A 25,754-nucleotide genomic window follows, 5' to 3' on the forward strand; every position below is an offset into this window, starting at 1 on the left:
TCAGGACATCATCCCTCTAACCTTCTGTCAGGACATTATCCCCCTGACCTTCTGTCAGGACAGTATCCCTCTAACCTTCTGTCAGGACAGTATCCCTCTAACTTTCGGTCAGGACATTATCCTTCTGACCTGTCAGGACATTATCCCTCTGACCTTCTGTCAGGACATTATCCCTCTGACCTTCTGTCAGGACATTATCCCTCTGACCTTCTGTCAGGACATTATCCCTCTGACCTTCTGTCAGGACATTATCCCTCCAACCTTCTGTCAGGACATTATCCCTCCATCCTTCTGTCAGGACATTACCCCTCCATCCTTCTGTCAGGACATTATCCCTTTAACCTTCTGTCATGACATTATCCATCTGACCTTCTGTCAGGACATTATTCCTCTGACCTTCTGTCAGGACATTATCCATCTAACCTTGTCGGGACATTATCCATCTGACCTTCTGTCGGGACATTATCCATCTGACCTTCTGTCAGGACATTATCCATCTGACCTTCTGTCAGGACATCTTTTCCTTTATTCTGTCTTTGTTGAAAACATTTCCCTGTTAGTCTCCACCTGTTGTTTACCAAGCAGGTGACCAATAGGATGTGATTTGATTTCTCCACGTGGGGGACGTGTAGCACAAGGCACAGCTTATTTACCTTTTCCTGTGTGCGTGGGGAAATTACACAGTTCTCCAGTTTTGTGATTTGCACAATATAATGACTACGATGTTGCTGTTGATCCCAATGGGCGTTAATAATGACATGTTATTGTAGCTGCGTTCTGTTTTGAACGTCAGTGTTAGTTTGTCCGTTGGTCTGTAATGAAAAACCCAGTCTACGTCCTAAATGACACGGCCCTGGCCAAAGGTCCTGTGTGTGTAGAGTTGGTGTGTGTGTGTGAGATCATTGTTTGCATGGGTCCAAAGTGTGTGCACTGAACTTGGTCAAGTTCTGGGCTTTTGGCGGGTGAAATAAATGTAGTCTTTAAGTTTGGACTGCTTATTTGTAATCAGAAGGTTTGGTATCATGTCCAGTCATATTTAATTGATTGGGTATTTATTTTTATTTTACCTTTATTTAACTAGTCAGTTAAGAACAAATTCTTATTTTCAATGAAGACCTAGGAACAGTGTGTTCAGGGGCAGAATGACAGATTTGTACCTTGTCAGCTCAGGGATTTGAACTTGCAACCTTCCAGTTACTAGTCCAACGCTCTAACCACTAGGCTACCCTGCTGCCCCATGGTATCATGTCTAGTCATATTTAATTGGTTTGGTATCATGTCCTGTCATATTTAATTGATTGATTTGGTATCATGTCATATCATATTTAATTGATTGGTTTGGTATCATGTCATATTTAATTGATTGGTTTGGTATCATGTCTAGTCATATTTAATTGATTGGTTTGGTATCATGTCCTGTCATATTTAATTGATTGGTTTGGTATCATGTCCAGTCATATTTAATTGATTGGTTTGGTATCATGTCCTGTCATATTTAATTGATTGGTTTGGTATCATGTCATATTTAATTGATTGGTTTGGTATCATGTCCAGTCATATTTAATTGATTGGTTTGGTATCATGTCCAGTCATATTTAATTGATTGGTTTGGTATCATGTCCTGTCATATTTAATTGATTGGTTTGGTATCATGTCATATTTAATTGATTGGTTTGGTATCATGTCCTGTCATATTTAATTGGTTTGGTATCATGTCCTGTCATATTTAATTGATTGGTTTGGTATCATGTCATATTTAATTGATTGGTTTGGTATCATGTCCTGTCATATTTAATTGATTGGTTTGGTATCATGTCATATTTAATTGATTGGTTTGGTATCATGTCCTGTCATATTTAATTGATTGGTTTGGTATCATGTCCAGTCATATTTAATTGATTGGTTTGGTATCATGTCCTGTCATATTTAATAGGTGGTTTCTGGTGTATACCAAGAGCTGCCATCAAGAAGGCCGACAATACAGTCAGTCAGAGTCGGCAGGAATCAGAGGAGTAAACAGGCCTAAATATTGAATGAACCTGATTCTGTTGTCTGTCTGCAACCTTCTCAAAGCGTTTTCCAAGACCACTTCTATCCAGAACATTGTAATGGTGAAGATATATCCATGTTATAAGTGTTGCTGCTACATTCCCTTAGAACAATAAAATGGCAGGGGAAACTTGTGTTCTGGACTGTTTATTTTGTGCCTTTTCCAAGTATACTGTTTGTACAGTAACAACAACAAACTTTTGTCAACACCTCGTTTTGTGTGTCTTTTCTCAGAAGACTACAGTCATGTCTTACCAGCCGACCTCAGAATGTTAGTCACAGTCACAAGTCTGTGGGCTGCATCCTAAATGGCTCCCTATTTCGTGCACTACTTTAGCCCATAGGGCTCATAGAGCTCTGATCAAAAGTAGTGCACTATATAGGGAATAGGGTGCCGTTTGGGAGTGATCCTGTGGTCAGTACTGATCATGTTCTCTACTGCCGTGGTTTCCTTTCCTGCCATCAGGTCCAAAGAACACCACAGTGAGTTCCAAGTTTCTTTCACATCCACTCTGACAGACACGCATTCCAACCCCGTCCTGTAGGATTCAGGGTGGGTCGTTCCCTTCCCTCCGACAGCCGTTTTTCCATCTAGTGCAGTTGGAACAGGAAAACCTGAGGTATCTCCCACCTCTACACTAACACATGGGATCTGAATGAGTCCGTCCGTGTGTGTTGCTTCACAGCAGTCTGTTTGGGATCGTCTGGTCACTCAGTCTGGACATCAGTTCCTACCTGGTATGTACTGTGTTTTGTCTTTTAGTCTTCTAGTGTGACAGTAAAACAGCATGAAGGTACAGCTAGTTATGCCTCTGGATTTGCGTGTCGTGTTTGATCAGAAGCAGAGTTCATATCAATGTGTCAGGCTGTCTCAGCCAGGATTTATTCCACATATGGTCCTCTGTTGACGAGGCTTGTTCTGGGGGTTGTTTAAAGTATACGGGTGAGAGATTAATTTAGCTTTTTGCAACATGTCTCTGTGGTTCATTCAGAGTGATATGTGAAGAGTTAATGTGGTTGTAGCTGTGTATTGTTGCTGCTGCTTCATTGAAACACCAGGTGTTAGTAGTTACAGAGGAGTCACCCTGAACTGAAAGACCCTGAACAGGCTTCCTGGAAACCTGATCCCTGGAAACCACCATCAGTCACACACAGGTCTTCAACCTCTCTCTCTCTCTCTCGCTCGCTCGCTCTGACGGATGGAGGACTAACACATCCACCATGCCTTACATCTGCCATATACCACAGTTTATTAGGTATGCTACCCTGGCCAGTTTATTAGTTATGCCACCCTGGCCAGTTTATTAGGTATGCCACCCTGGCCAGTTTATTAGGTCTGCCACCCTGGCCAGTTTATTAGGTCTTATTATTATTATGGTTCAGCATTAGTTCCTGCCAAGGCAGCAGCTACTCTTCCTGGGGTTTATTATGGATCCCCATTAGTTCCTGCCAAGGCAGCAGCTACTCTTCCTGGGGTTTATTATGGATCCCCATTAATTCCTGCCAAGGCAGCAGCTACTCTTCCTGGGGTTTATTATGGATCCCCATTAGTTCATGCCAAGGCAGCAGCTACTCTTCCTGGGGTTTATTAAGGATCCTCATTAGTTCCTGCCAAGGCAGCAGCTACTCTTCCTGGGGTTTATTATGGATCCCCATTAGTTCCTGCCAAGGCAGCAGCTCCTCTTCCTGGGGTTTATTATGGATCCCCATTAGTTCCTGTCAAGGCAGCAGCTACTCTTCCTGGGGTTTATTATGGATCCCCATTAGTTCCTGTCAAGGCAGCAGCTACTCTTCCTGGGGTTTATTATGGATCTCCATTAGTTCCTGTCAAGGCAGCAGCTACTCTTCCTGGGGTTTATTATGGATCCCCATTAGTTTCTGCCAAGGCAGAAGCTACTCTTCCTGGGGTTTATTATGGATACCCATTAGTTTCTGCCAAGGCAGAAGCTACTCTTCCTGGGGTTTATTATGGATCCCCATTAGTTCCTGCCAAGGCAGAAGCTACTCTTCCTGGGGTTTATTATGGATCCCCATTAGTTCCTGCCAAGGCAGAAGCTACTCTTCCTGGGGTTTATTATGGATCCCCATTAGTTCATGCCAAGGCAGCAGCTACTCTTCCTGGGGTTTATTATGGATCCCCATTAGTTCCTGTCAAGGCAGCAGCTACTCTTCCTGGGGTTTATTATGGATCCCCATTAGTTCCTGCCAAGGCTCCAGCTACTCTTCCTGGGGTTTATTATGGATCCCCATTAGTTCCTGCCAAGGCAGCAGCTACTCTTCCTGGGGTTTATTATGGATCCCCATTAGTTCCTGCCAAGGCAGCAGCTACTCTTCCTGGGGTTTATTATGGATCCCCATTAGTTCCTGCCAAGGCAGCAGCTACTCTTCCTGGGGTTTATTATGTATCCCCATTAGTTCCTGCCAAGGCAGCAGCTACTCTTCCTGGGGTTTATTATGGATCCCCATTAGTTCCTGTCAAGGCAGCAGCTACTCTTCCTGGGGTTTATTATGGATCCCCATTAGTTCCTGCCAAGGCAGCAGCTACTCTTCCTGGGGTTTATTATGGATCCCCATTAGTTCATGCCAAGGAAGCAGCTACTCTTCCTGGGGTTTATTATGGATCCCCATTAGTTCCTGCCAAGGCAGCAGCTACTCTTCCTGGGGTTTATTATGGATCCCCATTAGTTCCTGCCAAGGCAGCAGCTACTCTTCCTGGGGTGTATTATGGATCCCCATTAGTTCCTGCCAAGGCAGCAGATACTCTTCCTGGGGTTTAGTATGTATCCCCATTAGTTCCTGCCAAGGCAGCAGCTACTCTTCCTGGGGTTTATTATGGTTCAGCATTAGTTCCTGCCAAGGCAGCAGCTACTCTTCCTGGGGTTTATTATGTATCCCCATTAGTTCCTGCCAAGGCAGCAGCTACTCTTCCTGGGGTTTATTATGGATCCCCATTAGTTCCTACCAAGGCAGCAGCTACTCTTCCTGGGGTTTATTATGGATCTCCATTAGTTCCTGTCAAGGCAGCAGCTACTCTTCCTGGGGTTTATTATGGATCTCCATTAGTTCTTGCCAAGGCAGCAGCTACTCTTCCTGGGGTTTATTATGGATCCCCATTAGTTCCTGCCAAGGCAGCAGCTACTCTTCCTGGGGTTTATTATGGATCCCCATTAGTTCCTGCCAAGGCAGCAGCTACTCTTCCTGGGGTTTATTATGGATCCCCATTAGTTCCTGCCAAGGCAGCAGCTACTCTTCCTGGGGTTTAGTATGTATCCCCATTAGTTCCTGCCAAGGCAGCAGCTACTCTTCATGGGGTTTATTATGGATCAGCATTAGTTCCTGCCAAGGCAGCAGCTACTCTTCCTGGGGTTTAGTATGTATCCCCATTAGTTCATGCCAAGGCAGCAGATACTCTTCCTGGGGTTTGTTATGGTTCCCCATTAGTTTCTGCCAAGGCAGCAGCTACTCTTCCTGGGGTTTATTATGGATCCCCATTAGTTCCTGCCAAGGCAGCAGCTACTCTTCCTGGGGTTCAGTATGTATCCCCATTAGTTCCTGCCAAGGCAGCAGCTACTCTTCCTGGAGTTTATTATGGATCCCCATTAGTTCCTGCCAAGGCAGCAGCTACTCTTCCTGGGGTTTGTTATGGTTCCCCATTAGTTTCTGCCAAGGCAGCAGCTACTCTTCCTGGGGTTTATTATGGATCCCCATTAGTTCCTGCCAAGGCAGCAGCTACTCTTCCTGGGGTTCAGTATGTATCCCCATTAGTTCCTGCCAAGGCAGCATCTACTCTTCGTGGGGTTTATTATGCTGCATCAGTTTCCTGATGTGGAATAGAGTTCCATGTAGTCATGTCTCTATGCAGTACTGTGGAATAGAGTTCCATGTAGTCATGGATCTATGTAGTACTTTGTGCCTCCCATAGTCTGATCTGGACTTGGGGACTGTGAAGAGACCTCTGGTGGCATGTCTTGTGAGGTAGTCATGGGTGTCTGAGCTGTGTGCCAGTAGTTTAGACAGACAGCTCGGTGCATTCAACATGTCGATAACTCTCATAAATACAATTCGGGATGAAGTCAATCTCCCCTCCACTTTGAGCCAGGAGAGATTGAAATGCATATTATTAATATTAGCTCTCTGTGTCCATCCAAGGGCCAGCCGTGCTGCTCTGTTCTGAACCAAATGCAATGTTCCTAAGGCCCTCTTTGTAGCACCTGACCACATGACTGAACAGTAGTCAAGGTGTGACAAAACTAGGGCCTGTAGGACCTGCCTTGTTGATAATGTTGTTTAGAAGGTAGAAACTAGGGCCTGTAGGACCTGCCTTGTTGATAGTGCTGTTAAGACGGAAGAAACTAGGGCCTGTAGGACCTGCTTTGTTGATAGTGTTGTTAAGAAGGTAGAAACTAGGGTCTGTAGGACCTGCCTTGTTGATAGTGTTGTTATGAAGGTAGAAACTAGGGCCTGTAGTGCCTGCCTTGTTGATAGTGTTGTTAAGAAGGTAGAAACTAGGGCCTGTAGGACCTGCCTTGTTGATAGTGTTGTTAAGAAGGTAGAAACTAGGGCCTTTAGGACCTGCCTTGTTGATAGTGTTGTTAAGAAGGTAGAAACTAGGGCCTGTAGGACCTGCCTTGTTGATAGTGTTGTTAAGAAGGTAGAAACTAGGGCCTGTAGGACCTGCCTTGTTGATAGTGTTGTTAAGAAGGTAGAAACTAGGGCCTGTAGGACCTGCCTTGTTGATAGTGTTGTTAAGAAGGTAGAAACTAGGGCCTGTAGGACCTGCCTTGTTGATAGTGTTGTTAAGAAGGTAGAAACTAGGGCCTGTAGGACCTGCCTTGTTGATAGTGTTGTTAAGAAGGTAGAAACTAGGGCCTGTAGGACCTGCCTTGTTGATAGTGTTGTTAAGAAGGTAGAAACTAGGGCCTGTAGGACCTGCCTTGTTGATAGTGTTGTTTAGAAGGCAGAGCAGCGATTTATTATGGACAGACTTCACCCCGTCTTAACTACTGTTGTATCAATGTTTTGACCATGACAGTTACCAACCCAGGGTACTACCGGTATGTTACACACATGTCATATACATTAATATTATGGTATGTTAAACAGCTGTCATATACATTCATATTATGGTTCTACCGGTATGTTGCTTCACATCAGTAGGTTAGAGTTGGCATGATAGCACAAACAGGCTAAGGACCTCATTGTCTGTAGCCCATAACAGATGTTACTAAATCACAGTGTAGTGGTAAAGTATTGATACCTAATCACAGTGTAATGGTAAAGTGTTGATACCTAATCACAGTGTAATGGTAAAGTGTTGATACCTAATCACAGTGTAATGGTAAAGTGTTGATACCTAATCACAGTGTAATGGTAAAGTGTTGATACCTAATCACAGTGTAGTGGTAAAGTGTTGATACCTAATCACAGTGTAATGGTAAAGTGTTGATACCTAATCACAGTGTAATGGTAAAGTGTTGATACCTAATCACAGTGTAGTGGTAAAGTGTTGATACCTAATCACAGTGGTAGGGGGTTGACCTATAGTATCACCCTATTCCCTGTATAGTACACTACCAGGGTCACAGGTCAACAGGGGGTCATTTATGGTCAGTCAAGGGTATGGGGTTGACCTATAGTATCACCCTATTCCCTGTAGTTTTCTCCCTCAATGATCCAAACATCTACTTCCTTGTTGTGTAGTTTTCTCCCTCAATGATCCAAACATCTACTTCCTTGTTGTGTAGTTTTCTCCCTCAATGATCCAAACATCTACTTCCTTGTTGTGTAGTTTTCTCCCTCAATGATCCAAACATCTACTTCCTTGTTGTGTAGTTTTCTCCCTCAATGATCCAAACATCTACTTCCTTGTTGTGTAGTTTTCTCCCTCAATGATCCAAACATCTACTTCCTTGTTGTGTAGTTTTCTCCCTCAATGATCCAAACATCTACTTCCTTGTTGTGTAGTTTTCTCCCTCAATGATCCAAACATCTACTTCCTTGTTGTGTAGTTTTCTCCCTCAATGATCCAAACATCTACTTCCTTGTTGTGTAGTTTTCTCCCTCAATGATCCAAACATCTACTTCCTTGTTGTGTAGTTTTCTCCCTCAATGATCCAAACATCTACTTCCTTGTTGTGTAGTTTTCTCCCTCAACGATCCAAACATCTACTTCCTTGTTGTGTAGTTTTCTCCCTCAATGATCCAAACATCTACTTCCTTGTTGTGTAGTTTTCTCCCTCAATGATCCAAACATCTACTTCCTTGTTGTGTAGTTTTCTCCCTCAATGATCCAAACATCTACTTCCTTGTTGTGTAGTTTTCTCCCTCAATGATCCAAACATCTACTTCCTTGTTGTGTAGTTTTCTCCCTCAATGATCCAAACATCTACTTCCTTGTTGTGTAGTTTTCTCCCTCAATGATCCAAACATCTACTTCCTTGTTGTGTAGTTTTCTCCCTCAATGATCCAAACATCTACTTCCTTGTTGTGTAGTTTTCTCCCTCAACGATCCAAACATCTACTTCCTTGTTGTGTAGTTTTCTCCCTCAATGATCCAAACATCTACTTCCTTGTTGTGTAGTTTTCTCCCTCAATGATCCAAACATCTACTTCCTTGTTGTGTAGTTTTCTCCCTCAATGATCCAAACATCTACTTCCTTGTTGTGTAGTTTTCTCCCTCAATGATCCAAACATCTACTTCCTTGTTGTGTAGTTTTCTCCCTCAATGATCCAAACATCTACTTCCTTGTTGTGTAGTTTTCTCCCTCAATGATCCAAACATCTACTTCCTTGTTGTGTAGTTTTCTTGCTATTGGCACTTCTTTTACTTGAACTTGACCAAAGTAACCGTCTCTCTGGCTGACCTCTGACCTGAGTTCTGTCCTCAGCTTTCCCTCTGCAGAGTGTCTCGTCCAAGCTGCTCCTCTACCCTCTCCCGCCTGGCTGTCAGCGGCAGCTCCCCAACCCGTTCTCTGAATCCACCCCCACACCTGATCTACTCACACACTCACATACAGACACACAGTTCCTCTCTCCCCTTACCGTGGCCTCTATTTCCTACATCTCTCAGAGAAAATGACAATTCTCGTGGTATTTCTTTATGCACTGACTTTACTGAACTCTGGAGAAAACGAACATTGCCGCTGGTTGAGTACATCTGACAATGTGCTCTCCTGTACGTCTGACAATGTGCTCTCCTGTACGTCTGACAATGTGCTCTCCTGTACGTCTGACAATGTGCTCTCCTGTACGTCTGACAATGTGCTCTCCTGTACATCTGACAATGTGCTCTCCTGTACATCTGACAATGTGCTCTCCTGTACGTCTGACAATGTGCTCTCCTGTACGTCTGACAATGTGCTCTCCTGTACGTCTGACAATGTGCTCTCCTGTACGTCTGACAATGTGCTCTCCTGTACGTCTGACAATGTGCTCTCCTGTACGTCTGACAATGTGCTCTCCTGTACGTCTGACAATGTGCTCTCCTGTACGTCTGACAATGTGCTCTCCTGTACATCTGACAATGTGCTCTCCTGTACGTCTGACAATGTGCTCTCCTGTACGTCTGACAATGTGCTCTCCCGTACGTCTGACAATGTGCTCTCCTGTACATATGACGATGTGCTCTCCCGTACAACTGACGATGTGCTCTCCCGTACATCTGACAATGTGCTCTCCTCTCCATCTGACAATGTGCTCTCCCCTCCATCTGACAATGTGCTATCCCGTACATCTGACAATGTGCTCTCCCCTCCATTAGACAATGTGCTCTCCCCTCCATTAGACAATGTGCTCTCCCCTCCATTAGACAATGAAATTCGCTTGCAGTAGGTCTCTTAAAAAAGAGAAGCCGTTCAAGGTTATTAAACAGAGGTGCCTAGTTATTCTTCTGTTGTTGATATCAGGTAATGTGCAACCTGGCCCTGATATGTCTCCAAACCCCCTGCAACCTAACCCTGATATGTCTCCAAACCCCCTGCAACCTAACCCTGATATGTCTCCATACCCCCTACAACCTAACCCTGATATGTCTCCAAACGTACGTCTGACAATGTGCTCTCCTGTACGTCTGACAATGTGCTCTCCTGTACGTCTGACAATGTGCTCTCCTGTACGTCTGACAATGTGCTCTCCTGTACGTCTGACAATGTGCTCTCCTGTACATCTGACAATGTGCTCTCCTGTACATCTGACAATGTGCTCTCCTGTACGTCTGACAATGTGCTCTCCCGTACGTCTGACAATGTGCTCTCCTGTACATATGACGATGTGCTCTCCCGTACATCTGACGATGTGCTCTCCCGTACATCTGACAATGTGCTCTCCTCTCCATCTGACAATGTGCTCTCCCCTCCATCTGACAATGTGCTATCCCGTACATCTGACAATGTGCTCTCCCCTCCATTAGACAATGTGCTCTCCCCTCCATTAGACAATGTGCTCTCCCCTCCATTAGACAATGAAATTCGCTTGCAGTAGGTCTCTTAAAAAAGAGAAGCCGTTCAAGGTTATTAAACAGAGGTGCCTAGTTATTCTTCTGTTGTTGATATCAGGTAATGTGCAACCTGGCCCTGATATGTCTCCAAACCCCCTGCAACCTAACCCTGATATGTCTCCAAACCCCCTGCAACCTAACCCTGATATGTCTCCATACCCCCTACAACCTAACCCTGATATGTCTCCAAACCCCCTGCAACCTAACCCTGATATGTCTCCAAACCCCCTGCAACCTAACCCTGATATGTCTCCAAACCCCCTGCAACCTAACCCTGATATGTCTCCAAACCCCCTGCAACCTAACCCTGATATGTCTCCAAACCCCCTGCAACCTAACCCTGATATATCTCCATACCCCCTGCAACCTAACCCTATGTCTCCAAACCCCCTGCAACCTAACCCTGATATGTATCCATACCCCCTGCAACCTAACCCTATGTCTCCAAACCCCCTGCAACCTAACCCTGATATGTCTCCATACCCCCTGCAACCTAACCCTGATATATCTCCAAACCCCCTGCAACCTAACCCTGATATGTCTCCAAACCCCCTGCAACCTAACCCTGATATATCTCCATACCCCCTGCAACCTAACCCTGATATGTCTCCATACCCCCTGCAACCTAACCCTGATATGTCTCCAAACCCCCTGCAACCTAACCCTGATATGTCTCCAAACCCCTTGCAACCTAACCCTGATATGTCTCCATACCCCCTGCAACCTAACCCTATGTCTCCAAACCCCCTACAACCTAACCCTGATATGTCTCCATACCCCCTGCAACCTAACCCTGATATATCTCCATACCCCCTGCAACCAAACCCTGATATGTCTCCATACCCCCTACAACCTAACCCTATATCTCCAAACCCCCTGCAACCTAACCCTGATATGTCTCCAAACCCCCTGCAACCTAACCCTGATATGTCTCCATACCCCCTGCAACCTAACCCTGATATGTCTCCAAACCCCCTGTAACCTAACCCTGATATGTCTCCAAACCCCCTGCAACCTAACCCTGATATGTCTCCAAACCCCCTGCAACCTAACCCTGATATGTCTCCAAACCCCCTGCAACTTAACCCTGATATATCTCCATACCCCCTGCAACCTAACCCTGATATGTCTCCAAACCCCCTGCAACCTAACCCTGATATGTCTCCATACCCCCTGCAACCTAACCCTGATATGTCTCCATACCCCCTGCAACCTAACCCTGATATGTCTCCAAACCCCCTGCAACCTAACCCTGATATGTCTCCAAACCCCCTGCAACCTAACCCTGATATGTCTCCATACCCCCTGCAACCTAACCCTGATATGTCTCCATACCCCCTGCAACCTAACCCTGATATGTCTCCAAACCCCCTGCAACCTAACCCTGATATGTCTCCATACCCCCTGCAACCTAACCCTGATATGTCTCCAAACCCCCTGCAACCTAACCCTGATATGTCTCCATACCCCCTGCAACCTAACCCTGATATGTCTCCAAACCCCCTGCAACCTAACCCTGATATGTCTCCAAACCCCCTGCAACCTAACCCTGATATGTCTCCAAACCCCCTGCAACCTAACCCTGATATGTCTCCAAACCCCCTGCAACCTAACCATGATATATCTCCAAACCCCCTGCAACCTAACCCTGATATGTCTCCATACCCCCTACAACCTAACCCTGATATGTCTCCATACCCCCTGCAACCTAACCCTGATATGTCTCCAAACACCCTGCAACCTAACCCTGATATGTCTCCAAACCCCCTGCAACCTAACCCTGATATGTCTCCATACTCCCTGCAACCTAACCCTATGTCTCCAAACCCCCTGCAACCTAACCCTGATATGTCTCCAAACCCCCTGCAACCTAACCCTGATATGTCTCCATACCCCCTACAACCTAACCCTGATATGTCTCCATACCCCCTGCAACCTAACCCTGAAATGTCTCCAAACCCCCTGCAACCTAACCCTGATATGTCTCCAAACCCCCTGCAACCTAACCCTGATATTTCTCCAAACCCCCTGCAACCTAACCCTGATATGTCTCCAAACCCCTTGCAACCTAACCCTGATATGTCTCCAAACCCCCTGCAACCTAACCCTGATATGTCTCCAAACCCCCTGCAACCTAACCCTGATATGTCTCCAAACCCCCTGCAACCTAACCCTGATATATCTCCATACCCCCTGCAACCTAACCCTATGTCTCCAAACCCCCTGCAACCTAACCCTGATATGTCTCCATACCCCCTGCAACCTAACCCTATGTCTCCAAACCCCCTGCAACCTAACCCTGATATGTCTCCATACCCCCTGCAACCTAACCCTGATATATCTCCAAACCCCCTGCAACCTAACCCTGATATGTCTCCAAACCCCCTGCAACCTAACCCTGATATATCTCCATACCCCCTGCAACCTAACCCTGATATGTCTCCATACCCCCTGCAACCTAACCCTGATATGTCTCCAAACCCCCTGCAACCTAACCCTGATATGTCTCCAAACCCCTTGCAACCTAACCCTGATATGTCTCCATACCCCCTGCAACCTAACCCTATGTCTCCAAACCCCCTACAACCTAACCCTGATATGTCTCCATACCCCCTGCAACCTAACCCTGATATATCTCCATACCCCCTGCAACCTAACCCTGATATGTCTCCATACCCCCTACAACCTAACCCTATATCTCCAAACCCCCTGCAACCTAACCCTGATATGTCTCCATACCCCCTGCAACCTAACCCTGATATGTCTCCAAACCCCCTGCAACCTAACCCTGATATGTCTCCAAACCCCCTGCAACCTAACCCTGATATGTCTCCAAACCCCCTGCAACCTAACCCTGATATGTCTCCAAACCCCCTGCAACCTAACCCTGATATATCTCCATACCCCCTGCAACCTAACCCTGATATGTCTCCAAACCCCCTGCAACCTAACCCTGATATGTCTCCATACCCCCTGCAACCTAACCCTGATATGTCTCCATACCCCCTGCAACCTAACCCTGATATGTCTCCAAACCCCCTGCAACCTAACCCTGATATGTCTCCAAACCCCCTGCAACCTAACCCTGATATGTCTCCATACCCCCTGCAACCTAACCCTGATATGTCTCCATACCCCCTGCAACCTAACCCTGATATGTCTCCAAACCCCCTGCAACCTAACCCTATGTCTCCAAACCCCCTGCAACCTAACCCTGATATATCTCCATACCCCCTGCAACCTAACCCTATGTCTCCAAACCCCCTGCAACCTAACCCTGATATGTCTCCATACCCCCTGCAACCTAACCCTGATATGTCTCCAAACCCCCTGCAACCTAACCCTGATATGTCTCCAAACCCCCTGCAACCTAACCCTGATATGTCTCCATACCCCCTGCAACCTAACCCTATGTCTCCAAACCCCCTGCAACCTAACCCTGATATGTCTCCAAACCCCCTGCAACCTAACCCTGATATGTCTCCATACCCCCTACAACCTAACCCTGATATGTCTCCATACCCCCTGCAACCTAACCCTGAAATGTCTCCAAACCCCCTGCAACCTAACCCTGATATGTCTCCAAACCCCCTGCAACCTAACCCTGATATGTCTCCATACCCCCTGCAACCTAACCCTGATATGTCTCCAAACCCCCTGCAACCTAACCCTGATATGTCTCCAAACCCCCTGCAACCTAACCCTGATATGTCTCCATACCCCCTACAACCTAACCCTGATATGTCTCCATACCCCCTGCAACCTAACCCTGATATGTCTCCAAACCCCCTGCAACCTAACCCTGATATGTCTCCAAACCCCCTGCAACCTAACCCTGATATGTCTCCAAACCCCTGCAACCTAACCCTGATATGTCTCCATACCCCCTGCAACCTAACCCTGATATGTCTCCAAACCCCCTGCAACCTAACCCTGATATGTCTCCAAACCCCCTGCAACCTAACCCTGATATGTCTCCATACCCCCTACAACCTAACCCTGATATGTCTCCAAACCCCCTACAACCTAACCCTGATATGTCTCCATACCCCCTGCAACCTAACCCTATGTCTCCATACCCCCTACAACCTAACCCTGATATGTCTCCATACCCCCTGCAACCTAACCCTGATATGTCTCCAAACCCCCTGCAACCTAACCCTGATATGTCTCCATACCCCCTACAACCTAACCCTGATATGTCTCCAAACCCCCTACAACCTAACCCTGATATGTCTCCATACCCCCTGCAACCTAACCCTATGTCTCCATACCCCCTACAACCTAACCCTGATATGTCTCCATACCCCCTGCAACCTAACCCTGATATATCTCCATACCCCCTGCAACCTAACCCTGATATGTCTCCAAACCCCCTGCAACCTAACCCTGATATGTCTCCATACCCCCTGCAACCTAACCCTGATATGTCTCCAAACCCCCTGCAACCTAACCCTGATATGTCTCCAAACCCCCTGCAACCTAACCCTGATATGTCTCCATACCCCCTACAACCTAACCCTGATATGTCTCCATACCCCCTGCAACCTAACCCTGATATGTCTCCAAACCCCCTGCAACCTAACCCTGATATGTCTCCATACCCCCTGCAACCTAACCCTGATATGTCTCCATACCCCCTTTGATTTTAAATCAAGATCTAGTTTTGGTATTTTTCATTTAAATATATGCAGCCTGTTGTCCAAAATTGATTGGTTAGGATTTGGGCTAAGTCAACTAATGCTGATGTAATTGTGTTTTCTAAAACTAGGCTCAGCAAGTCTGTTATTGATAAGGGTATTTGTTTAAATGGTTACAATATGTATCACACTGATTGAGTTAAGGTGGGGGCGTGGCTATATATGTCAAGACTAGATTCCCTGTAAGTCTGAAACTATTTGGAAACAGTTGGAATTTCTTGCTTTGAATCTTGAGGTTTCAAAGGGTCTCTAACTGTGATTGGCTGTTATAGACCGTTCTGTATCTGTGATTGGCTGTTATAGACCCGCCTCTGCTCTCTGTCAGGAACACCGAGCCCACGTGTGTCCCATTTCCCTGACGACCCTCACGGCTCCACCCACCGATATCCTATTAAGGAAAACAAGAGTAAGGAGAAATATTTTGGCAGACAGTGGAAGGGTCGTCACATCTCTGTATCTGTGATTGGCTGTTATAGACCCCCCTCTGCTCTCTGTATCTGTGATTGGCTGTTATAGACCCCCCTCTGCTCTCTGTATGTGTGATTGGCTGTTATAGACCCCCCTCTGCTCTCTGTATCTGTGATTGGCTGTTATAGACCCCCCTCTGCTCTCTGTATCTGTGATTGGCTGTTATAGATCCCCTTCTGCGCTCTGTATCTGTGATTGGCTGTGATAGACCCCCCTCTGCTCTCTGTATCCGTGATTGGCTGTTACAGACCCCCCTCTGCTCTCTGTATCTGTGATTGGCTGTTATAGATCCCCTTCTGCTCTCTATCTGTGATTGGCTGTTATAGATCCCCTTCTGCTCTCTGTATCTGTGATTGGCTGTTATAGACCCCCCTCTGCTCATTTTCTTCTCTGATGCACCTTATGTCTAAACTTCTTTACAGTGAAATGATCTTGATTGGTCAACATCTGAACTGGTGTTGGTTAAAGCCGTTGTCAGATGAGCGGGGGCGGCAGGGTAGCCTAGTGGTTAGAGGATTGGACTAGTTGGACTAGTAACCGAAAGGTTGCAAGTTCAAATCCCCGAGCTGACAAGGTACAAAATCTGTCGTTCTGCCCCTGAACAGGAACCTTCTGTTCCTAGGCCATCATTGAAAATAAGAATTTGTTCTTAACTGACTTGCCTAGTAAAATAAAGGTAAAATATATGAATCTATGAATCTTACCCAGTTGATTAACTCACCCACTCGCCCAGATAAATCTACCCTGATTGATATCATATTGACAAATATTCCACATAAGTATTCTGTTGTTGGTGTTTTCTGTAATGATTTAAGTGACCATTGTTTGCTGTTGTTGCTGTTAGAAATACTAAGATTAAGACAAACCTAAGAGAAATGAGAAATGTGAAGTATTTTAATGAGCAGGAATTAACACCCATCACAGGGACGTTAAAATTCAAATCTCTCCCGCTCTCACTCGAGACCCTATCCAGGGTCCGCTTGATCAAGAAACAAGCCCCCGGGCGTTGTCTATAGACTATAGACTCTATAGACTGATACATATAGACCACAGGCTTTGTCTATAGACTCTGATACAAAGGTTGGGAAGAAAAAGGTCAAACGCTTCGTTAAAGCCACGCCCACTCAACATCGGAAAAGTCAATCTGCTTCCACCTTGAACAGAATTGACACATCACGTCGTTGCGAGCGACCACTCCACTTTGTGGGGAATATGTCCACTTACCACGAATCTAAACGGCCATTCCTGGAAACAGTCCTGGAAGACTGCTTAACTTGTGATGCGCTAATTGATTCGGGTTCGACAATATCCCTTATCTCTCAAACATTGTTTGATGATCTTAAAAGGGCTTTGAAGCCAACTAAACGTTGGTTAAAAATGGTACGATGCGACACTACACTTCGAGAGGTCACTCAGACTACCTCGCCTCTCACATTGAGAGTCATGCTGAAACTACACTTCAAGGACGTATCGCTCGTCTACCCTGTGTATGTTACCAGTCTCGAAACTGTAACCCTGCTACTTGGAGCACTTGATGGATCAGTTACTCCCATTGATGGATTGGAAAACCAACCAGGTATGGTCACAGGCCACCGTGCCTTCTCCACTGACCATACTGTCTTCCCCTAACGCTAGCTGCAACGCAGTCATTCACGAGGGGTATCTGTTGAAAGAACCCCCTGGGAAAAAGACGTTTAGAAACCTCTTGGGGCAGAATCCGATCCAAGGAGATATTACGATATCTCGTCACATTCCATCAGCCAGCCTGATTGACCATTCTTTTCATGATTTCGATTCAGCTGTCTCTGTGAACAAGCAACTTCCCTCCTCCTTGCAGTAATGCAATAAGGTAGTTGAGATGAACTCCTCTTGCCCTTCGGACACTTCCGCAAGCACTGCAGCCGTCTCAGCAAGAAAAACATTGATGCGCAGAGTATACTCTGCTTCCGATGATACACCTTCCGCGTTGTTGGGGACCCCTTGTCACCCCTTACAATGACACTAATGGCGTCAGTCCAGCAACTGACCCGATGACTCCCACTGGTGAAACACTTTGCGATATCACAGAGCGATATCCTCGTCTCAGTTGGCAGGTACTGAAGAGGTTGCCACACGCGGACGCGGTGGTGACTGACATGCCTCTACAGCCACTGAGGGTGTTGAAGCACAAACACCAGGAGATTTGGTTGGAAGGTTACAGCCATTCTCATAACGTGGCCGCTGACAACTCGTACATAGAGTCCGACCTTTTCGTTTGTACCTCAAACACCAACACCACCCGCTGGTGGAGGGGTCCGGAGACATAAAGGGGGGGAATAGTAGCCCATACTCATGATGAGCCTCATCGAGGCCGGTGGGGGGGTTGAAGCTACGGAAAACACCGTACGAGGCCGCCAGAGCATAAATTAAATCTAGTTGTAAACTCCCCTATGAGAACAGTGAGGAGCAGACAGGCCCCTAGATGGGGATTATCTTAGAACACATCTAAGATAGTACTGAGGTGGACCACACTGGTCGTAAAGGAAGTCTAGTGGACTTGTACACCTTCAAACAAATGGCAACAATAATCATTCCTTGCCATGTGTAGGTTCAACTACAATACAACTAGTAAAATGCTCCAATCGTGTGTTCCGGTAGTATAATATTTCAGAATAAATCGGTAGGATAACTGGTCCCTTTGAGCACCAGTACCAATACCAGCGACAGTCAGTCAGTCCAGCTACAATCAGTAGGATAACTGGTCCCTTTGAGCACCAGTACCAATACCAGCGACAGTCAGTCCAGCTACAATCAGTAGGATAACTGGTCCCTTTGAGCACCAGTACCAATACCAGCGACAGTCAGTCCAGCTACAATCAGTAGGATAACTGGTCCCTTTGAGCACCAGTACCAATACCAGCGACAGTCAGTCAGTCTAGCTACAATCAGTAGGATAACTGGTCCCTTTGAGCACCAGTACCAATACCAGCGACAGTCAGTCAGTCTAGCTACAATCAGTAGGATAACTGGTCCCTTTGAGCACCAGTACCAATACCAGCGACAGTCAGTCTAGCTACAATCAGAAAGAAGGTTAGAGACCTAACCAATCAAATTACCCTTGACGACAGCGACATAGGAGTCACTCAGAGTGCAACACATGGAAGGGAATCTCCAGTGCACTCTTCCAATGGTTAACACACGTCACTAATAAATAGAATCCTCCATTCAGGAGGAAAATTATTAGAATCATTAACCACGATCACACCACGTACGACTGGTCTAATACTTAGAGTACTTCCGTCGTGAGGTTAGCTCCTCCGTGGATAACATAGCTATGAAGTATACTTCTTCATACCTCCCGCCACTACGATAGTGGAAGACAGTGACTGCTAGTAAAACCACTACAGACTCCCTCGACACCAATTCTGACTGACCTCCAGACATTGACCTGAAAATTACCTGACTACATCAGACTCATTCTGGAGAAGTTGTAATCTGCCAGGATACTTGGTTTTCTTCCCTTGACATGCGCGCTTGTGTAAGCATAAACACACATGCGCAACGGAACATCCAATTAGGATTTATGCTAGGATCACTGAAGGGTCCAAGCAAAATACCAGCCTTAGTAAATAAAGTTGAACATTTACTTCTAGGCCTTTGACTCTACAGCACTCACCAGTTTTCTTCCCAGAAGTCCATAGGTCATCCCTGTAGACTGCCCAGAACTAGTGCCTTACAGCTGTAAACGTATCATATAGTTATCAACTTAGGTTAGTGCCTAAGCAACACACCAAGTAGGAAAACCCCAGATATGAGAGACAATGTCATTTTGCCAGAACATTGGACGTACAGTATATAGAATACAGTCCAGTGAGATGATTTTTGTGTGAGAACTATATTTTGTATATCTTTTGTTTATGCTTTCATTCCTTTTCGGTTCAGTTCCTTTGACACTTAGGAAGTGATAGAGCCATAAACAAAGTCCCCATACAACCATCACTTAGTGCCACAACGCCGCTCATTGGGGAAGGAATGTAATTACAGTGCCTTGCGAAAGTATTCGGCCCCCTTGAACTTTGCGACCTTTTGCCACATTTCAGGCTTCAAACATAAAGATATAAAACTGTATTTTTTTGTGAAGAATCCACAACAAGTGGGACACAATCATGAAGTGGAACGACATTTATTGGATATTTCAAGTTCAATTTGGTTTCATCTGACCAGAGCACCTTCTTCCACATGTTTGGTGTGTCTCCCAGGTGGCTTGTGGCAAACTTTAAACAACACTTTTTATGGATATCTTTAAGAAATGGCTTTCTTCTTGCCACTCTTCCATAAAGGCCAGATTTGTGCAATATACGACTGATTGTTGTCCTATGGACAGAGTCTCCCACCTCAGCTGTAGATCTCTGCAGTTCATCCAGAGTGATCATGGGCCTCTTGGCTGCATCTCTGATCAGTCTTCTCCTTGTATGAGCTGAAAGTTTAGAGGGACGGCCAGGTCTTGGTAGATTTGCAGTGGTCTGATACTCCTTCCATTTCAATATTATCGCTTGCACAGTGCTCCGTGGGATGTTTAAAGCTTGGGAAATCTTTTTGTATCCAAATCCGGCTTTAAACTTCTTCACAACAGTATCTCGGACCTGCCTGGTGTGTTCCTTGTTCTTCATGATGCTCTCTGCGCTTTTAACGGACCTCTGAGACTATCACAGTGCAGGTGCATTTATACGGAGACTTGATTACACACAGGTGGATTGTATTTATCATCATTAGTCATTTAGGTCAACATTGGATCATTCAGAGATCCTCACTGAACTTCTGGAGAGAGTTTGCTGCACTGAAAGTAAAGGGGCTGAATAATTTTGCACGCCCAATTTTTCAGTTTTTGATTTGTTAAAAAAGTTTGAAATATCCAAGAAATGTCGTTCCACTTCATGATTGTGTCCCACTTGTTGTTGATTCTTCACAAAAAAATACAGTTTTATATCTTTATGTTTGAAGCCTGAAATGTGGCAAAAGGTCGCAAAGTGCAAGGGGGCCGAATACTTTCGCAAGGCACTGTATATATATTTCATGAGTGTGCGTGCGTTGTTAACATCTGCCTAAGTTACTGCCCAGATCTTCCAGTCTGGACGACGACCAGACGACGGGTCCATGGGAAGCATCCTAAATGACACTACGTTAGAGACGTTCACACCACAAGTTAATGATCGTAAAGACAGAATCTATCGGCCCATGGGAAGCATCCTAAATGACACTACGTTAGATACGTTCACACCACAAGTTAATGATCGTAAAGACAGAACCTACCGGCCCATGGGGAGCATCCTAAATGACACTACGTTAGATACGTTCACAACACAAGTTAATGAGCAACACACTGTATCCAAACCAGTAGTCCATGTTGTCTGTCCCAAATGAAGCCCTATTCCCTAAGTAGTGCACTATTTCTGACCAGGGCCAATCGTGAAGTAGTGCACTTTATAGGGTGCCATTTGGGACGTAGACATGACCTGCTGCTTGGTTTGGATGCAGTGTGTTTGTCATTACCTTGTGTTGTGTGTTTGTCTCATGTAATGAAAGACTGGCTGTGGCTCAGATCAGCTAGCAGACAGACAACTATCAGCAGAGCTGTTTAGTCTTCAATCAGAGACCCATCAAGCTGCTACGCTGTTGCCAGGTGTATCAACAAGGTAATGTGGCCTGATATTACTCTGTCTACCAATAAGACCCTGATATTACTCTGTCCACCAATAAGAGGCTGATATTACCCTGTCTACTAATAAGAGCCTGATATTACTCTGTCTACCAATAAGAGCCTGATATTACGCTGTCTACCAATAAGAGCCTGATATTACGCTGTCTACCAATAAGAGGCTGATATTACTCTGTCTACCAATAAGAGGCTGATTTTACTCTGTCTACCAATAAGAGCCTGATATTACGCTGTCTACCAATAAGAGGCTGATATTACGCTGTCTACCAATAAGAGGCTGATATTACTCTGTCTACCAATAAGAGCTCTGTTTCTCTCTCTGTTTCTCTCTCTTGCCTCTCTCTCTGTCTGTCTGTCTCTCTCTCTCTGTCTTTCTCTCTCTCTGTTTCTCTCTCCTCTCTCTCTCTCTCTCTCTCTGTCTCTCTCTGTCTTTCTGTCTTTCTCTGTCTCTGTTTCTCTCTCCTCTCCTCTCTCTCTCTGTCTTTCTGTCTCTCTCTGTCTCTGTTTCTCTCTCCTCTCCTCTCTCTCTCTGTCTTTCTGTCTCTCTCTCTCTCTCTCTCTCTCTCTCTCTCTCTCTCTCTCTCTCTCTCTCTCTCTCTCTCTCTGTCTTTCTGTCTCTCTCTGTCTGTTTCTCTCTCCTCTCCTCTCTCTCTCTGTCTTTCTGTCTCTCTCTGTCTCTGTTTCTTTCTCCTCCTCTCTCTCTCTGTATTTCTCTCTCTGTCTCTCTCTCTCTCTCTGTCTGTCTCTGTCTCAATTTCTAGCACACTGTTTTCTTCTAGTTGAGATGCACAAAATACCTTTCCTCTATACTGACTCTGCTTTCTCTCTCCATTTCAATTCAATTCAGTAGACTTTATTGACATGGCAAGTTAAATGACTTACATTGTCAAAGTATACATATAACAGCAATGGTGGGACCAACAGCAATAACAATAGTAGTAGTGGAGATGTGATTACCATTAACAACAACAACAACAATATTAATGAGAACAACATTACATTAAAGCAATGGTAGTAGACCAGTGTCAACATGACTGAGAAGACACATGACCTGGTATTATACCAGTGTCAACATGACTGAGAAGACACATGACCTGGTAGTAGACCAGTGTCAACATGACTGAGAAGACACATGACATGGTAGTAGACCAGTGTCAACATGACTGAGAAGACACATGACCTGGTAGTAGACCAGTGTCAACATGACTGAGAAGACACATGACCTGGTAGTAGACCAGTGTCAACATGACTGAGAAGACACATGACCTGGTAGTGGACCAGTGTCAACATGACTGAGAAGGCACATGACCTGGTAGTACACCAGTGTCAACATGACTGAGAAGACACATGACCTGGTAGTAGACCAGTGTCAACATGACTGAGAAGGCACATGACCTGGTAGTAGACCAGTGTCAACATGACTGAGAAGACACATGACCTGGTAGTAGACCAGTGTCAACATGACTGAGAAGACACATGACCTGGTAGTAGACCAGTGTCAACATGACTGAGAAGACACATGACCTGGTAGTAGACCAGTGTCAACATGACTGAGAAGACACATGACCTGGTAGTAGACCAGTGTCAACATGACTGAGAAGACACATGACCTGGTAGTAGACCAGTGTCAACATGACTGAGAAGACACATGACATGGTAGTAGACCAGTGTCAACATGACTGAGAAGACACATGACCTGGTAGTAGACCAGTGTCAACATGACTGAGAAGACACATGACATGGTAGTAGACCAGTGTCAACATGACTGAGAAGACACATGACCTGGTAGTGGACCAGTGACAACATGACTGAGAAGACACATGACCTGGTAGTAGATCAGTGTCAACATGACTGAGAAGACACATGACATGGTATGAAAGACAAAACAAAACTAAATGGGAAAAATGATTGACATTGGCACTTTTCACTGGCTGTCCCTCAGGTTGTGGCAGGAGGACATATATTTGGCTGTCAAAACTGCACATTTTGGTTTTTCACCCAATAAATATTGGATTTTAGTTTCAAATTCTGGGAAAGAATTTGGGAAAGAAATATTATCTTAGGTCTGAGTATTTGTCATAGTGTAATAGGAAATGCAGCTCTGTCTCAACCTCTCCCCTGGAGCAGAGTGAGCACAGCCTGTCCTCTCTGGGCAGCCAGGTTTGCCTGTGATGACCGGTCTCTATAGCCAGACTGTCCTCTCTGGGCAGCCAGGTTTGTCTGTGACGACCGGTCTCTATAGGCAGACTGTCCTCTCTGGGCAGCCAGGTTTGCCTGTGATGACCGGTCTCTATAGCCAGACTGTCCTCTCTGGGCAGCCAGGTTTGTCTGTGACGACTGGTCTCTATAGCCAGACTGTCCTCTCCGGGCAGCCAGGTTTGTCTGTGACGACCGGTCTCTATAGGCAGACTGTCCTCTCTGGGCAGCCAGGTTTGTCTGTGACGACTGGTCTCTATAGCCAGACTGTCCTCTCCGGGCAGCCAGGTTTGTCTGTGACGACTGGTCTCTATAGTCAGACTGTGCTCACTGAGTCTGTACCTAGTCAGTGTTTTCTATCAGTCACAGTGGTCAGATAGCCTGACACCATGTACCGTCTGTTTAGAGACAAATAGCATTGAAGTTTACTTCGATTTTTTGTGGTGTCTTTCCAAAATTATATATTTTTCATTTTGCTCTATGGGGTTGGTTTGGGTTTGTGAACTGGGCCTCAGAACCAGCTGGCTGAGTTCTGTCCTGAGGCTCTATGGGGTTGGTTTGGGTTTGTGAACTGAGCCTCAGAGCCAGCTGGCTGAGGGGACTCTTCTCTGGTTTCATCTCTTGACATTGTAGAGCTGTGTGATGGATGTTTTGGGGTCACTTGTTTTTAGATGGTTCTACAAATTAATGTCTCTTTTTTCTATTTGAATGAGGAGGGCCCAGTTCTGCTCTACATGAGTAATGTTGAGTTTTTCTTTGCACATGCAATTCAGTCTTGCAAAACTCTGCATGCAGTATTTCGATTGGATGTTTGTCCCATTTGGTAAATTCGTTATGTGATGCCCCTCCCACTCTGTGAAGATCCTCCCACTCTGTGACGACCCTCCCACTCTGTGATGACCCTCCCACTCTGTGATGACCCTCCCACTCTGTGACGCCCCTCCCACTCTGTGAAGATCCTCCCACTCTGTGACGATCCTCCCACTCTGTGAAGATCCTCCCACTCTGTGACGATCCTCCCACTCTGTGACGATCCTCCCACTCTGTGACGATCCTCCCACTCTGTGACGCCCCTCCCACTCTGTGACGATCCTCCCACTCTGTGACGATCCTCCCACTATGTGACGCCCCTCCCACTCTGTGACGCCCCTCCCACTTTGTGACGCCCCTCCCACTCTGTGAAGATCCTCCCACTCTGTGACGATCCTCCCACTCTGTGAAGATCCTCCCACTCTGTGACGCCCCTCCCACTCTGTGACGACCCTCCCACTCTGTGAAGATCCTCCCACTCTGTGACGCCCCTCCCACTCTGTGACGATCCTCCCACTCTGTGACGACCCTCCCACTCTGTGACGACCCTCCCACTCTGTGATGACCCTCCCACTCTGTGACGCCCCTCCCACTCTGTGACGACCCTCCCACTCTGTGACGCCCCTCCCACTCTGTGACGCCCCTCCCACTCTGTCTGCCGAATTCTCTCTCTTTGCTCTTGTTTTCCTTAATAGGAAAATGCAGCTGTTCCCCGTTCATTGAGGAGACTCTCCATGCAGACACAGACAGATTATGCTCTTCTTGCTGTCTCTCAGCTCGTTCACAGCCATGTGAAAGCTACCTGTGTTGCTGATATTTAGTCCTAGATACGTGTCGTTTTTGGTGTGTTCTGATAGAACTGTGTCCAAATATAATTTATATTTCTAATCCTGATTTCTGGACCTTTTTTTTTTTTTTTAGATTAACGGTCAGAGCCCAGGTCTGACAGACCCTCCTCCTTAGTGGGAGACAGCAGCACCAGGTCTGACAGACCCTCCTCCTTAGTGGGAGACAGCAGCACCAGGTCTGACAGACCCTCCTCCTTAGTGGGAGACAGCAGCACCAGGTCTGACAGACCCTCCTCCTTAGTGGGAGACAGCAGCACCAGGTCATCTGTCTACAGCGGACACTTGATTTCAGGGTTGTGTAGGGTGATACCAGGTGACAGTCTTCTGTTTCGCAATTTTTATTTTATTTTTAACCTTTATTTAACTAGGTTTTAAGATCAAATGATTATTTTCAATGACGGCCTAGGAACAGTTAACTGCCTTTTTCAGGGGCAGAACGACAGATTTTTACTTTGTCAGCTCGGGGATTTGATCTAGCAACCTTTTGGTTACTG

The 25,754-nt window shown here is 45.9% G+C and overlaps 1 protein-coding gene and 1 long non-coding RNA gene across 4 annotated transcripts in view; both read left to right on the forward strand.

Moving 5' to 3' along the window:
* The first annotated feature begins 1,384 nt into the window (after positions 1 to 1,384).
* Positions 1,385 to 2,183, forward strand: LOC139384443 (uncharacterized). The gene is made up of 2 exons (XR_011628859.1): positions 1,385 to 1,702; positions 1,934 to 2,183. It is a non-coding gene; the product is annotated as an uncharacterized lncRNA (long non-coding RNA).
* Positions 2,184 to 2,442: 259 nt separating this feature from the next.
* Positions 2,443 to 25,754, forward strand: part of LOC139384444 (aminopeptidase N-like) — a 77,708-nt gene continuing 54,396 nt past the window's right edge. Inside the window, exons 1-2 of one of the 3 annotated variants that reach the window (XM_071129210.1) lie at positions 2,567 to 2,791; positions 25,376 to 25,573. The gene's annotated coding sequence lies outside the window, so the exon portion shown is untranslated. Of the gene's footprint in view, positions 2,792 to 25,375; positions 25,574 to 25,754 lie in introns of all 3 variants that reach the window. The other 2 variants (XM_071129209.1, XM_071129208.1) reach the window with 2 other exon arrangements.

This window comes from Oncorhynchus clarkii, chromosome 26, assembly GCF_045791955.1.
Source record: "Oncorhynchus clarkii lewisi isolate Uvic-CL-2024 chromosome 26, UVic_Ocla_1.0, whole genome shotgun sequence".
Lineage (NCBI taxonomy): Eukaryota > Metazoa > Chordata > Actinopteri > Salmoniformes > Salmonidae > Oncorhynchus > Oncorhynchus clarkii.